The sequence below is a fragment of the Macrotis lagotis genome, chromosome 5, assembly GCF_037893015.1.
Source record: "Macrotis lagotis isolate mMagLag1 chromosome 5, bilby.v1.9.chrom.fasta, whole genome shotgun sequence".
NCBI classification, from domain to species: domain Eukaryota; kingdom Metazoa; phylum Chordata; class Mammalia; order Peramelemorphia; family Peramelidae; genus Macrotis; species Macrotis lagotis.
Genome location: NC_133662.1, coordinates 91469765 through 91487563, shown reverse-complemented (window position 1 = coordinate 91487563; position 17799 = coordinate 91469765).

Here is a 17799-nt window from a genome sequence, read left to right as displayed (position 1 = left end):
CACCTTTTATTAGCTCCATTTTTCCTTTTTTTCTTATTTTTATTTTTATTGAATTTTACAATTTCCCCCCTAATCTTGCTTCCCTCTCCCCATCCCCCACAGAAGGCAGTCTGATAGTCTTTACATTATTAATATGCTATACATTGATTAAAATTGAATATGTTGAGAGAGAAATCATATTCTATAGGAAAAATCAACTATAAAAGAGAGAAAAGTTACATAATAAGACAACTTTTTTTAAATAATTGAAGGTAATAGCTTTTGGATTTTGTTTAAACTCGACAATTCTTTCTTTGGATACAGATGGTATTCTCCATCACAGATACCCTAAAATTGTCCCTGATTGTTACACTGATGAAATGAACTCCATGTTGCTGTTAGGATGTATAGTTTTCTTCTGGTTCAGCTCAACTCCCTCAGCATCATTTCATGAAACTCCTTCCAGGCTTCTCTTAATTACCATCCCTTCAGGTTTCTAATAGAATAATAGTGTTCCATAAGATACATACATATACAACAATTTGTTCATTCATTCCCCAATTGAAGGGCATACACTCATTTTCCAATTCTTTGTCACCACAAAAAGAGTTGCTGTGAATATTTTTGTACAAGTGATGTTTTTACCCTTTTTCATCATCTCTTCAAGATATATAGAATCAATAGTGGTATTGCTGGATCAAAGGGTATGAACATTTTTATTGCCCTTTGGGAGAAATTCCAAATTGCTCTCCAGAAAGATTGGATGAGTCCACAGCTACACCAATAAGGTATTAGTGACCCAGATTTTGCACATTCCTTCCAACATTTGATCATTGCCCTTTCTAGTCATAATAGCCAATCTGAGAGGTGTGAGGTGGTACCTCAGAGATGCTTTAATTTGCATTTCTCTAATCAGTAATAATTTAGAGCAGTTTTTCATATGACTATGGATTACTTTGATTTTCTCATCTATAAATTTCCACTACATATCCTTGGACCATTTGTCAATTGGGGAATGGCTTTTTTCTTTATAAATTTGACTCAGTTCTCTATACATTTTAGGAATGAGTTCTTTGTTAGAAATACTAGTTGTAAAAATTGTTTCTCAATTTACTCCATTGCTTTTGAACTTTATTACAGTGGTTTTATTTGTGCAAAAGCTTTTTAATTTAATGTAATCAAATTTATCTGGTTTGTTTTTTAATGATGTTCTCCATCACTTCCTTGGTCATAAATTGTTTTCCTTTCCATAAATCTGACAGGTAAACTATTCCTTGATCTCCTAGTTTGTTTATAATAGTGTTTTTTATGTCTAAATCTTGTACCCATTTTGAGTTTATCTTGGTATAGGGTGTGAGATGTTGTTCTAATCCAAGTTTCTGCCATACTAACTTCCAATTTTCCCCAACAGTTTTTATCAAAGAGAGAGTTTTTATCTCAGAAGTTGGACTCTTTGGGTTTATCAAAGAGCAGTTTGCTATCATCATTTCCTGCTATCTCTTTTGCATCTAGTCTATTCCACTGATCCATCATTCTATTTCTCAGGAAATATTAGACAGTTTTGATGACTGATGATTTATAACACAATTTTAGATGTGGTTGAGTTAAGCTACCTTCTTTTGCACTTTTTTTCCATTAAATTCCTGGAAATTCTTGAATTTATTTCTCCATTTGAATTCACTTACAATTTTTTTCTACCTCATTAAAGTGTTTTGGAATTTTGTTTGGCAGGGTACTATAGATGTAGTCTAATTTAGGTAGCCTTGTCCTTTTTATTATATTAGCTCTGCTTATCCATGAGCAGTTGATATTTGCACAGTTATTTAAATCAGATTTTATTTGTGTGAGAAGACATTTGTAGTTGTTTTCATAGAGTTTCTCAGTCTGCCTTAGAAGGTAGACTCCCAAGTATTTTATATTATCTGAAGTTACTTTAAATGGGATTTCTCTTTCTAGCTCTTGCTGCTGCATCTTGTTAGTAATATATAGAAAAGCTGAGGATTTATGAGGGTCTATTTTATATCTTGTGACTTTGCTAAAGTTGCTATTTGTATCTAGTAGTGTTTTAGATGATTTCTTAGGATTCTCTAGGTATACCATTTTGTCATCTGCAAAAACTGGATTTTGTTTCTTCCTTCCCAATTCTAATTCCTTTAACATGTCTAACAAAATATTGAATATTTTGTTTCAACCCTGATCTTTTTGGGAATGCCTCTAGATAATCTCCATTGAATATAATGCTTGTTAATGGTTTCAGCTAGATACTGCAAATCATTCAAGGAACAATCCATTTTTTCCTAGGCTCTCTAGTGTTTTAGGAGGAATGGGTGCTGTTTTGTCAAAGGCTTTTTCAGCATCTAATAGGTCTGTTATTGATATAGTTAATTAAACTAATAGTTTTCCTAATATTGAACCAACAACCCTGAATTCTTGGAATAAATCTTACTTGGTGTAATAAATATAACTAACTTGCTGTAATCACTTTGTTAAGATATTTAAGATTTTTACATCTATATTCATTAGGGAGATAGGTCTATAATTTTCTTTCTCTGTCTTGACTCTTCTTGGTTTAGGTATCAGCACCAAATTGTTGTCATAGAAAGAGTTAGGTAGAGTTCCATCTTCACCTATTTTTCTAAAGAGTTTAAATAGAATTGGAACCAATTGTTCCTTAAATATTTGATAAAATTCACTTGTGAATCCATCTGACCCTGGAGATTCTTTTCTTAGGGAGTTAAATAATGGTTTGTTGAATTTCTTTTTTCTGATATTATTGAAATATTCAATTTCCTCTTCATTTAAGCTGGGCAACTTTTTTGTAATTATTCAATTATTTTACTTAGATTATCAAATTTGTTAGTTGGGCAAATAATTGGAAATCATTAATTTCCTCTTCATAGGTGGTGAGTTCACCTTTTTCATTTATGATACTAGCAATTTGGTTTTCTTCTTTCTTTTTTAAAAAAAATTAACCAGAGATTTATAAATTTTATTGTTTCTTTCCATAAAACCAACTCTTGGTTTTATTTATTAGTTTAGTAGTTTTCTTGCTTTTGTTTGATTAATTTCTCCTTTAATTTTTAGAATTTCTAATTTGGTATTTAATTTGGGGTTTTTAATTTGTTGTTTCTCTAATTTTTTTAGTTTCAAGTTTAGTTCATTGATTTCCTCTTTCTCTAATTTATTCATATAAGCATTTAAAAATAAAATATATCCCCTGACAACTGCCTTGCCTGTATCCCATAAGTTTTGGTATGTTGTCTTGTTATTGTCATTATCTAGGATGAAATCATTAATACTTTCTATAATTTGTCATTTGATCCATTCATTCTTTAAAATGAGGTTATTTAGTTTCCAATTTGTTATAGGTCTATCTCTCCATGACCCATTATTGCATGTGATTTTTTATTGCATTATGATCTGAGAAGGATGTATTTACTATTTCTGCCTTTCTGCTAATTATAAGGTTTTTATGCCCTAGTACATTGTCAATTTTTGTGTATGTGCTTGTACTGCAGGAAAAAAAAGTATATTCCTTTCTATCCCTATTCAGTTTTCTCCAAAGGTCTATCATGTCTAGGTTTTCTAACATTCTATTTACCTCCTTAACTTCCTTCTTGTTTATTTTATGGTTATATTTATCTAAATCTGAGAGTGGAAGATTGAGATCTCACACCTATAGGCATTTGCTGTCTATGTCTTCCCCTGCTTTGCCTGATAGTGGATTTTTGGCTGCATTCCAAGCTCCCTTACTCTCCAGAATATTGCATTCCAGGTCCTTTGATTCCTTTAAGGGGATGTTGATTTCAGGTCCTGTGTAATCCTTACTCAGGCACCTTGGTATCTGAATTGTTTCTTTCTGGCTGCTTACAGGATTTTCTCTTTTATCTGATAGTTCTGGAATTTGGCCCAGTATTCCTTGGTGTTTTCATTTTGGAATCCTTTTCTAGAGGGGAATCAATATATTCTTTTTTGTCTTATAATTTAATTGAATTTTATTGAATAGGTATTTAATACCAATTTGTTTTATTGACATAATTGGTCCTGAAAAAAGACAGAGTAATATATCCTGCTCTGTTTTTAAAAGCTTTTTTTTATAAAAGATTTTACTTATTTTGAGTTTTACAATTTTCCCCCTAATCTTATTTATCTCCCTCCACCCCCCATAGAAGGCAATTTAACAGTCCTTACATTGTTTCCATGCTATGCACTGATCCAAATTGAATGTGAGAGAGAAATCATATCCTTAAAAAAGAAACATAAAGTATAAGAGATAGCAAGACCAGGGAATAAGATATCAGTTTTTCCCCCCTAAATTAAAGGTAATAGTCCTTGGTCTTTGTTCAAACTCCACAGTTGTTTCTCTGGATACAGATGGTAATCTCCATCTCAGACAGTCCAGAATTGTCCCTGATTGTTGCACTGAAGGAATGAGTGAGTCCATCGAGGTTGATCACCACCCCCATGTTGCTGTTAGGGTGTGCACTGTTTTTCTGGTTCTTCTCATCTTACTCAGCATCAGTTCATACAAATCCCTCTAGGCTTCTCTGAATTCCAATCCCTCCTGGTTCCTAATGGACCAATAGTGTTCCATGACATACATAAACCATGGTTTGTTATGCCATTCCCCAATTGAAGGACATTTGCTTAATTTCCAATTCTTTGCTACCACTAACAGGGCTGCTATGAATATTTTTGTACAAGTGATGTTTTTACCCTTTTTCATCATCTCTTCAGGGTATAAACCCAGTAGAGGTATTGCTGGATCAAAGGGTATGCACATTTTTGTTGCCCTTTAGGCATAGTTACAGACTACTCTCCAGAAAGGTTAGAGGAGTTCATAACACCACCAATAATGTATTAGTGTCCCAGATTTACCACAACCCTTCTAACAATGATCATTATCCTTTCTGGTCATATTGGCCAGGCTAAGAGGTATAATTTGCATTTTGCTGATAAGTAATGATTTAGAGCAATTTTTCATACAGTTAAGGATTGCTTTGATCGCCTCATCTGTAAATTGCCTTTGAATATCCTTTGACCATTTGTCAATTGGGGAATGACTTTTTTTTTTTAAAATTTGACTCAGTTCTCTGTATATTTTAGAAATGAGTCCTTTGTCAGAAATACTAGTTGCAAAGATTGTTTCCAAGTCTACTAGATTTCTTTTGATCTTGGTTACAGTGGTTTTGTCTGTGAAAAAACTTTTTAATTTAATGTAATCAAAATGATCTAGTTCATTTTTAGTGATGTTCTCCAGCTCTTCCTTAGTCACAAACTGCTTCCCTTTCCATAGATCTTACAGGTAAACTACTTGATCTTCTAATTTGCTTATAATATTATTTTTTATGTCCAAATCCTATATCCATTTTGTTCTTATCGTGGTATAGGGTGTGAGGTGTTCTAATCTAAGTTTCTTCCATGCTAACTTCCAATTTTCCCAGCAGTTTTTATCAAACAGTGAGTTTTTATTCCAATATCTGGACTCCTTGAGTTTATCAAACAGCAGATTACTATAATCATTTCCTGATGTTGCACCTAGTGCATTCCACTGGTCCATCACTTTGTTTCTTAGCCAATACAAGACAGTTTTGATGACTGATGCTTTATAATATAATTTTAGATCTGGTAGAATGTATTCTTTACATAACTATTTTGCACTCTGGTTCCATGATATCAGAGCAATTTTCTATTACTAAATCTTTTTTTTTTCTTTTAGGTTTTTTTTGTAAGGCAAATGGGGTTAAGTGGCTTGCCCAAGGCCATACAGCTAGATAATTATGAAGTGTCTGAGACTGGATTTGAACCCAGGTATTCTTGACTCCAGGACCGGTGCTTTATCCACTATGCCACCTAGCTGCCCCTCACTAAATCTTAATATTGAGTCTAGGGTATTTTTCTCATCAATGTTTTCCTGAACCCAAATAATTCTTGTCTCTCCAGGATCTATTCTCAAGGTCCGTGGTTTTGCTGATGAGGTATTTTTCATTTTGTTCTATTTTTTCAATTTATTGGTTTTGTTTAACAGATTCTTATTGTCTTATGTAGTCATTAGTTTCCACAGATTCCATTTTTTTTAGGTTTTTGCAAGGCAAATGGGGTTAAGTGGCTTGCCCAAGGCCACACAGCTAGGTAATTATGAAGTGTCTGAGACTGGATTTGAACCCAGGTATTCCTGACTCCAGGGCTGGTGCTTTATCCACTGCACCACCTAGCCACCCTGATTCTTTTTTTTAAGAAAAGAGTTTTCTTCATTTACCTCTTGCAACTACTCTTCCAGTTGATTAATTCTAGATTTGAAGGGGTTTTCCATTTGCTCAATTGTAGTTTTGAGGGAATTATTTTCTTTTTTCATTTGTCCAATTGTATTTTCTAACAATTTGTTTTCTTCTTGCAAGGTGTTAATTTTCTATTGAGTCACTTTTCCCAATTTTTCCAATTGATTTTTAAACTCCCTGATTTCTTTTAATAAGTCTCTATGGGCTGAAGACCAATCCATATTTTCCTTAGAACTTCTAGCTCTCTCTGAGTTAGGGTCTTTGTCTTCAAAGTAGCTTTCAATGGACCCCCACCCACTTCTACTGGCCTTTCTTCATTTTCCTATGGTCTTAGGTTGGGGGAGGGGCTGGTTCACAGAGGTTTGGTATTGAGATCCCTAGAGGTTATTGCTCACTAGGTTTAGTAACGGATTGGGCTGGTCAGTATAGGGTGCTGGTTACTTATTCTTGAGTGTCTGTGGTTTTGATTTGAGGTCCTCTCCTTAGGCCTGGGGTGGGGGGGTGGAGCAGCAGGGTATGAAATATCCTTTAACCATGTGGGCTGGGCCTTTGGGCTGTTTAGTTAATCTCAGTACTGAGAGAGATTTGCTGCCCACATCTAAACCCGGGCTGGGGTTTGGGGGGAGAGAAGGTTATTTCTGTGATTGTTCTGGGAAGAGTCCCTTTTTCTCACTGGGATGGGGAGGGTTCAACTGGAAACACAGGGACTGCACTGAAAATACAAGGCTCATGGCCCTGTTCTTCCAGGACAGTGGAGTTTACCATATTGATGTCTAGCCACCATGTTAGAGCTCCTCTGCACACTGTGCTGCTCTTTTGCCTGTTTACAAAGCCAAAGCTTCCAAGGCTGAGGCTGCTTTGAATTCTTGTCCTTTGCTCTTTCTGGATTTTTTGTATTTGGATTCTGTTAAGAGGCTTGATTCCTATTCATTCTGAGGGAAAGCCAGGAGACCTTAGCACAGTGCCTAGCTTCTCTCTACTGTCTTTGCCAGAAATATCAACCTATCTTTATTCATTCATTCATTCATTCAGCTGTTTGTTTGCTTATTTATTTATTTTTTCTTGGTTCATTTCAGTATTGCACACATTTAGTGTCTTTTTAACTTACTTCTAAGGCCACTAGTAGCGTAGGCAATTAAGAGCACACACAAATCACTTATTTTTCAACCTTTTTTATATTTCTTGTAAGATTATGCCAATGGAGAGCAAATTCAGACAAATCTTTTGTTGAGAAGAATCCAGCTCTATGATTTCATCAGTGTAGGGAACTACACTGAGTTATTGCAACTTAGCAATTATTCTTAGATGCTGAAAGTTTCATCAATGCCCATGGTCACAAAGACAATATGGGTCAGAACTTGAACCCAGGTCTTCTTGATTCAAGGAGTGACTGACTGTACACTAGATTGAGTCTTTGGAAAATTATTCATGAGATAAAAAGGTTTTGAGCCCATGTCTCAAATTCAGTATCTTGGTACCTGGTAGCATACTATATATATTTCTAGTCTGATAGCTACTCTAGTTATAGTTAAAGAAACTGGAAACAAGGAATATGCCTAATAGTTTCTTCAATTTTTGTGTGTCCATGAAAACTCAAAAGACTGTGCACTAAGGTTTGTAAGACTTGTTATCTGCCTTGGTCAAATGAAAATAAACATCCCTGAAATAGAGAAATTTTATTTTTATTATTTTGTAATACCTTACAAATACACATAATTTAAGGTAATTTTAAATACCTTTTGTTCATCTTTCATAACTGAAGTGAATTTGGGCAAAGACCTTAACCATAAACTTCAGAAGATTATATTATTTAAGCAATGTCAGACTGCTTTTTTTCATAAGTACCAGTAATAGTTGTATCCACTTGTTGGACAGTAGATTGATATTCCTTCATTTCTCCCCAAAAAAGAATTCTCTTGACTAACAAATTTAATTGAGGATTCACAGGCTTAAGAAATCTGTCAATTGAGAAACTGAAAGAAGGATGTGAGAAAAGGTGTTATATAAATGGAAGTAGCTATGTGTTGCTTTGTTGTTAGCTTGATGTACCAATTAGAAATCTCTTGTTGCCTATGTGATGGGTGGAAAATACAGTTAAGACAGTCTAATAGCCTTAGATTTCTTAAGATTATCAGCAAGTGCATAGTATATTGTGAACAGATGTTTAGCTCAGCAGGAAGTGCTCCTAAAGACCCACAATCCTAATTCCTACAAGAAAATGCATAGCATCTGGCAGTTCTCAAATGGAACTACTCTGATTTATTCATCCATGTGAATATGCTTCTGTGTGGCAAGATTCTATGACTAACCTTCCAGGGGATGACTTAACTAGATTTCTCTCCTGGGGAATAACTGAGGACTTTGTCAAAAAAATTCACTACATCAAGAGACTGGCAAAAAATCATGGCTCTAGGTGGCAGTCATAATCTCCTCGTTTTGACACTGGAGAGGTTAACTGGCATCATTCTGCTTATTTTATTTCTGGCCTATGTGATTTCTAGGCTATGTGATACCTTAATTTCATTGAACAACTGTATTTTCTTGGATAAGTCAATTATTTTTGTTTGTATTATAAATTGTTTTAATTTGTCTTAAAAATCTTTTGAAGTATGTATCTAGAAAATAGAATGTTCTCAAGATACTGTTTTTCACTAATGATTCTGTCATGACACCCCAACTTGTCAATTTTTCTTATGGTATGGTTTGATTTTATTCTCACCACCTCATTGCTACAGTAAATTGAAAGGCCCAATTACATTGGGCATTGGAACTGTTTTGAGAAAGATAAATTTTATCAAATAAGGAAAGAAATGTTCTATGGATAGAATACATAACACTAAAAAAGGTGCTAACTTTAAAACTTGTCTGTTTGATATTTAAGAATATTATTCCTAATTCTTTCAATGACATTCAAAGATCCTGATGACAGAGTAATATAATATCACACCAATTTGCTTCTGATTCCTTGAATTCTTAGCCTCTGTTTCAAGAAGTAAAATAAAAATATTCAAAATAATAAGAAATTCTAAAAGAAATCTAGAAGAACAGTAATACAGATTTTTTGAAAATATATTTTGATTACTGTTTTTTTACTGATAGGAAAAAAAGAGTATGTCTTACTGAAGTCATAAAAGTACAAAAGAACAGATATATTTAGAGGAAAGGAGTAAAGTGAATAGAAACAGGGAGTGGATTGTTTAAAAGTTCTAATGTGACTTAGAGTCCAGAGGGAGACTCAGAAGTTATAGCAAAGAACAAAGGCTGAACATCCATCCATTCATTCATTCACTTTTTTAAAAAACAAGTATTTATGGAGTCTATTATATTCCAGTGACTGAGTTGAGTACTGAATAATGAGAGACAGATACTGTAATTGTAGGTAAAAGATAGTCATAATGTATAAAAAAAGAAACCAGAGGAAATAGCAAATTCATATCAACAGTCCAGTGATACAAATAGGGCAGCAGTCTGAAGTGACATTTTCTATATAAACAGTATAGTGACAATTTAGTCATAATTCATAGAGTAAAGCATTTTGAGAGTTGGAAGATTAAAAGAGGGCCATCTAATCCAGTCCTTAAATGAATAAGAATATCTCTTGCATCATATCTGACAAATGATCATTCAATTCTTGCCTAAAAACCTTTCTTAGGGACAAGTATATCTCATGAGGCAGTTCATTTGACTTTTGAGTAATTTTTAAATGATAAAAAAAATCTTTCTTTAAGCAAGTCTATATATGCCTCCTTTAGACTTCTACATGTTGTTACTGGTTCTACCATGCATTGTGAAATAGAATAAATCCAGGATATTTTCCATAATATTTCAAATGGTAAAAGATAGTTATTATATATTTTCATAACTTCAGGATAAATTAAACCTTGGTTCTTTGGCTTTTGGGGGGTTTTGCAAGGCAATAGGGTTAAGTGACTTGCCCAAGGTCACACAGCTGGGTAATTATTAAGTGTCTGAGGCTGGATTTGAACTCAGTCCTCCTGACTCCAGGGCCAATGCTCTACCCATTGTGCCACCTAGCCACCCCAACCTTAGTTCATTTAACTTATCCTCCTCATATGATATGATTTTAAAGCTCTCTACCATGTTTGTTGCCATTCTTGGGATAATATCCATATTATCAATATCCTTCAACAAATGTGGTATCCATAAGTAAACACAAGACTGCAGATGTGGCCTGAGAAGGCTAACTGAGGAACCATTATCTTCTCATTAGGGTCTGAGATTGCATCAACTTCCATAAATAATATCATTAACTATAACTACAACTTTTGTCTTCAAAATAAAATTGTAAAACAAGATTACTGATTTTTATAAGCCATATTGAAAAATCAGTCTCACTCTATAGAAAAGCAACAAAACTCAATGGTAACTATAATATCACACAATAATGTGGATTCCAAATATCTTCTATTTTAGGGCACATTTGAGAAAATTGTGCCATGCCAAAGGAGGAAACATGTCAAATTGCCTATGCTAAGATTAAAAAGGGAATTTTAGAGGTAATATAGCTTAAAAATCATTACTTAGCTTTAATTCCCCATATAATATCTCATGATCTTTTAACATTTATTTTTAATATTTCCATTGATGAAAATATATGATATAGTGAAATTCATTCCACTTTTTTTGGAAAGCTGAAATAGTTAAACCATAAGAATCTTTATATCAAGTTGAAATTTCTTTTGTAATTTCTAATCATTGGTCCTTATTCTGCCCTTTGGAACTTAGAATAAATGTAATTGCTCTTCCATATGACAGCTCTCTAATATTTAAAGACACCTGTCATCTCTCCTTATAGCTTCTCTTCCCCAAGACAAATATTTCCTCTTATGACATTATTTGATTTCCCTTCACTATCTTGGTTCCCTCCATTCTTTCCCTTTCCTAGAAGACTTTATGTTTATTGATACTGTCACAACAGAATTCAATTATGCTGATTATTTATAGACTTGTGAGGGAAGTATTGGATCCCTTGATTTTGTAATAGTAATTTTATTATGTCATCCTTGGAGTTCATTAACTATTTTTTTTGATAGGAGTAGTTGACAACAACAATCCCTGGTCCTTTTTATGTGAATTGTTCTTTATGTCTTCCCAATCAGTCAATAGATATTTGTCATTGGTTGTTCACTCATTTTTCATTTGTGTCTGACTCAAATGCTCATTTGGGGTTTTCTTAGCAGAGATATTGGAATGTTTTGCCATTTCCTTCTCAAGTTTATTTTAGAGTCAAATAAGATTAAGTGAATTGTCCAGGGTCACATAGCTAGGAAATATCTGAGATCAAATTTGAATTTAGGTGGTTGAGGGTTTCTGATTTTAAGCTTAGCATTTCCTTTACTGGGTCACCTATCTGCTCTTCACAATAAAACCAAGTCTTTATTATGAATATGTTATAAATATGCAATTAAATCTAAAATGGGATTTATTAGCTGCCTAATATGTGTTAGATGTTGGGGTTACAAAGAGAAAAATTAAATAGCCCTTACCATACATTTATAAATGCATGCAGCTTATAAAATATAAGATACAAGGAAATAAGTACAAAGTAACTTGAAATAAAAAGGGCACTAATGTTTATGAGGATTTATGAAGATGAGGAAAGACTCAATACAAAAAGTTGTAATTGAGATGAGTTTTAAAGGAAGTAGGTGATTCAAATCTGTGACAAAGAAAAAGTGAAGGAAACAGACATTTAAGAAGTACTTAGATATGAGCCTGACACTCTGCTAAGTATTAAAAATATTAGCAGAAGCAAAAATGAAAGATACTTACAGTCCACAAGAATATAGCATCCTAAGGAGGAAAGACAACTCACAAATGGGAGTTGAAATGAGGGTGGGAATGAGGGCAAGGAAGGTTCCTGGTGCTGGCATATGATGTTGAAGTCCCAACTGAAGGTTCTAAGAGGAGTTCACCAGTAGAAAGAGAGGTATATTTCAGGATGAGCAGACAACAGGTATGGTAGGATGTTCCAAGACAATGAAACATCAGTAGCTAAGGGAAGTTCTAAGATGAGATGCAGTAGAAGTATCATTTTGACTTCAAGAGAACCAGGAACAAGAAGTTGTAGGGGAAAGAAATTGAGAGATGGGGTTTGTTTGATAAATAGCAAATACAGGTTTGTTAGGATCAATATGTGCAGGAAGAGGAATAATATATAATAAAGCAAGAAAAGTAGATTCAAACCAAATTATGAAAGATTTTTAGACCAAACATAGGATACATATATTTATATATGTACATATACAAACACACAAATGACTTTCTTTTGTTCTTGAAGAGGATCAAAGTGACATCATTCTGTTAGAGGCAAATTATACTATGTCTGATTGTAAATGATGAGACTAATATATAAACTCAATGACGGATTGGACATACTTAGAATGGGGTCTCTAAATTTGTGTATCTCATGTTTCTTTAAAACTACTTTAATTCTGCTTTGTTCATAGAACACAGTGTTTTCTTTGTTGCCACGCTAGGTGATTGATCCTGTGCCAGTATTTCCCATATCATGCAATCTATTCCAAAGTTCTTAATAGAGACCTTGCGAGTATCACATTTTCTGACCACCTTGTGCTTGCTCTGTGTGAGTTCTCTATAAGATGGTGCTTTATTCAAGTGTACATTTGGCATTCAAACAACTTGCTAAGTCCATTGCAGTAGAGTTTGAATGTTTGGCAGTTTAGTTCTAGAGAATTTCAGTGTCTGATAGCTTATCCTGCCAGGTGATTTTCAGAATTTTCCTAAGACAATCTAAATGGAAGCAATTCAATTTACTAGCATGGGGCTGGTTGATATACTGTTTAGGTTTCATAGGCATGAGGTCAGCACCAAACCTTCAGTTTGGTGATCAGTCTAATACTTCTTTCCCACACTTTCTTCAGAGCCTTCCCAATACTGAACTAGCTCTGGCAATGAGTGTGTCAGCCTCATTAACAATGTGTACATACCTGGAAAGTATATTGCCAAGGTAGGTGAACATATCTACAGCATTAAAAACTTCTCCATTCACTGTAACTGACAGTTCCACATATGGATGTGTGATGCTGGCTGATGGAGCACCTGTGTTTTTCTGATGTTAATGTTTAGGCCAAAATTAGCAGGAACAGCAAAGAATACTTTGTTGCATCTCAGCTTCAGAACTCACACAGAGCAACACAGTTGCCTCTAGCACTCAGATTAAGTGCACAATCATCATCAAACAGATAAACATGCATCAGTACTCCTTCCATTTTCATATTGGCTTGGAGCCTTTTGAAGTCGGGAAATTCACTTTTACTGAAGTAACTGACCTTGATGTCATGTTCCCTTATTGGCAGCATGGCTAAAAACATATACATATACATAATATATATATGCATATATATGTGGGTGGTATATGTATATATTTATATGTGTTTATACATGTATAAAAATATAGAAGCAATATTGACTGAACGATTTTATTAAATACAACAGTAAAGTGACTTTACTGTTTATATATAAAAGAAATTACTTTTGTAACTATGAGGAGGATGAATTTAAAGACTTTAATCATTGAAACAAAGAGGGAGGCTTTCATTGTAGTCCATTTAAAACATGCTAAGGACCTGATTATTGGTAGTGATTGCTTAAGGGCTCACATATGATAGAGATTTTGTAATAGAAACATTAATTAATGCAAACTGATTGCTAGTTGACTAAGAAGAAGATCTGGCAACTAATTGGATATGTGAATGAGCATGAGAAGCTGAGGATAACAGAAACATTGCAAACATGGATGACTAGAAAGAAGGATAGTGGTAGTTCTTTGCAGAAATAGGAAAGTTTGGAAATGGGATGGGTAGAAAGCTAATGAGCTTTTTTTTTTTTTGATAAATTAAATTTGAGATGATTCTGGCAAATCCATTTTGAAATGTCCAATAAGTGATAGGTGATGTTGAAGTGGAGGTTAAGGAAAGAGGTATGATTGGATAAATAGCTCTGGGAATCATCTTCATAAAGATAATTATTGAACCCAAGGCAGCTGGTAAGATCACAAATGAGAGTGACAAAAGAGAAAACATATCAGTAAAGATTCATGAAAATACATCCACTTTTAAGAGATATGATAAAGATGTTCAACAGTAGTTGGAGAAATAAGAATACCAAGAAAAGAGTGCCATGGAAACAGTGATGATATAGTAAAATAATGGTTTGTAGCTATTAATGTCTTCTTCCCCAAAATTATCTTTATTTTGCTTTATCTTTATTTTGTATTTATTGTATATATTATATTTTGTATGTATTGTATATATTTATTTCATACTCAGATGCTCAATGGTATTCAACTGTAATGCCACAGTCCATATTGCCCATGAGGTTTTCTTGCTAACACTACTAGAATGGTTTGTCATTTTCTTTTACAGTAGATTAAGGCAAACAGATTTAAGTGACTTTCAGGGTCTCATAGCAACTAAGTTCTAAGGTCATATTTGAACTTGGGTCTTCTTAACTCTAGGCTAATACTCTATCCATTGAGTCACCTTTTTGCCTCATGTATGTGCCTGTATATATAATATATATATATATATATATATATATATACACACATATATATATACATACATGATATCTCCCTTAACTAAACTGTAAAATCATTGAGGGAGAAATTATATTCACTTTTGTTTTTGTCTCTCCAGCACATAGCAGAATGCTTGGCATACTATTGATTTGTAAATTGTGTAAAATGGTGCCAAGAAGTCAACAAGAATGAGTATTGATTTAAAAAAAAGCCCAAAAGACTTTGACTCTGGAAATTTGAAAATCACTGATATTTCAAAAGAATCAAATAGTGAGTGATAATATCAGAAGCTAGGCTACAAAAGATGAGAAAGGAGTGAGAAAAGAGAATGGAAGAAGTGGGTATAGATAGCTTTTTCCAGGACTTTGACTATGAAAGGTAAGGAGACCCTCACACTTACGCAAGTTATTTTTAAACAGTACAGAAATATGTGCATGTATCTACATGTATATGTAGATATACTTTATATGTATACACCCCACCCACACATAGAGAACTAGGTGACACAATGGAATCAGAAAGATTTATCTTTGTGAGTTCAAATCTGACTTCAAACTTATTAGCTATATAACTCTGGACAATTTATTTAACCTTATTTGCCTCAATTTCCTCATTTGTAAAATGAACTGGAGAAGGAAATAATAAGTCATTCTAATACTTTTGTCATGAACACTTAAACTGGGGTTACAAAGAGTCATTCAAGACTGAAATGACTGAACAACACTGAATACACACACACACACGTGTGTGTGTGTGTGTGTGTGTGTGTAGAGAGAGGGAGAAATAATATATACAGAGAGAGGTGGATACATACAAATGAGCTGAGAAATGACAATTGCTTAGAGTCTTGGACATTTATCTGCAAGCTATATATGTGTGTGTGGAATGAGTATACATATTTATATTTATATATGCATATGAATGTACATTTGCATGTGTGTAATACACATACATATAATTTCATCTTCTTAATGTTGACCCATTGTGTTAATCTAATGAAAATTTTTTTTTCTGATTTTGTATTAAAATCAATTGACTAATTTTCTCAAATTTCTCTCATCTTCAAATACTAGTGTGCTCTATACAATATACTTCATTGAAGTCCTGATGCAATTTTGAACATATAGGCGTATGGAAAAAGACAAAGAATATTCTACTATAAATGTACTTCCAGATGAATATTCATTAATTAACATTCTTTGGGTAGAGTTATTCTATTATTTACATATGTACAATATTATATTGCTATATATTTTAACACATTGCCCACAAGAATATTGATATCATGAAAAGATGTGAAACTATTTTTTAAATGTAAAGAGAATATACAGGAATATAATATAAATACTGATAAAATCCATTTATGAATAAGCACAGTTTCTAAGATAAAATATGGAGAATAGAAATAAGTTGTTAGGACCAAATAGAGAATAGCCCCTCAGATGAATGTAATAAAAAGATGTCTGAAATCAGAGAAATGTCTGAGACTACAAGGGATTTGACTTTCCTAGCTAATTGATATGTGACTATTTTTAGAGTTCTAAAGGATTTTAATTGGGAAAAAATAACAACTAGGTAACTGGAGATCATGAAGAGATTGAATAATGACTTGGCTTCATAAGTGATAGAAATATGCATTTCTAACATTCTACCTCGTAAGGGATGGTTGAGTCACTGATAACTAGGAGGTTTTGAGGTGACTTAATAAAGGCAATTAAAAAAAGAGTAGTAGAGATGGAAAATAAAGCCAACTCTGAGGAAAACAGCAGGAGAATCAGCTGACAAAAAAGATTCAGCTACTGTATTAGGAACCTGCTGATTGGATTAAAAAAAGCCATTGCTTTCATGATTGACTGAAGAAAAGACTGGGGTAGTTTTTAAAATAGTAATTGAAAGAGAGCTTAGCTCTGCTGTGGTTGAGTTATTGTCTTGTAATGCAGTCTCTACAGTTTGAGACAGGTGAAATCTTTCAAGGTTGTACTTGCTGTCTACCTTACTTTGATTTGGTTGGGATGGAAAAGAAACGTGTAGCTGTTTTGCTATAAAAGACTCAGGTCTACAGGGCTAATCTATATTGCCCAGAGATCCACCCTGCGGCATTTTGATGTGAAATGTGCTTGTTATAGGAGGCTACTAAGGAGTGATAGGACAAAGCAGAATCGTGTTGAGTAAAGAGATGGCTAGGCTTGGCTGCCTTTCTCTTGAGAGTTTAGTTGAATAACTTTACCATTCACTAGCTCAAGAACAATATCAATAGCAACTACATTTCTACTACCACAATAGCAAACAATAATAAAACAGTGTCAGACACTATTCCAATCACTTTACAGATTTCAATTGATGCTCACAAAAACCCATAAAGGGAGGTACTACTATTATTATTCCATTTTACAATTAAGAAAACAGTCTGAGAGGTCAAATGACTTGTCCAAGGTTACATAGCTAGTAAATGACTAAGGTCACATTTGAACATAAGTCTTCTTGATTCCAAGCCCAAGACTCTATGTTATCATTTCTTGTCAATATGGAGGAGTAATACTTGAGCAGGACCCTATTAATGATTTAATGGAGCTTGTCACAGCTTCATTGGCCTAAAGGCAGATCTCTTTATTTGTGGACAGATAAAGACCAAAAGGGGAGCTGTTAACAGAAAAATGGTTTTGTTCCTCAAATGAAAATGATATGAGTTTGGCACAGGTATTGGCAGTTTCTATGGAAAAGGGAAGGCATCAAGGCCTGAAGTCCATTTTGTCAGTATTCCAAGGACAGGGTTTTCTCTGGTCATCATTAGTCTCTATGTTAAGTTTCTATCAGTGAGTCTATTTATCAACCCCATGTTTGTGGGCTAAGAAGTTATGATTATTTTTTGCTTTGACTTTATTGTTAATTAAAAGATTTATACTTAAGAATCAATAATGTCTAGATAAATGATTTAGTGTAAATGGGAAGCATGTTGTTGAGGGCTCAGGAACTACAATG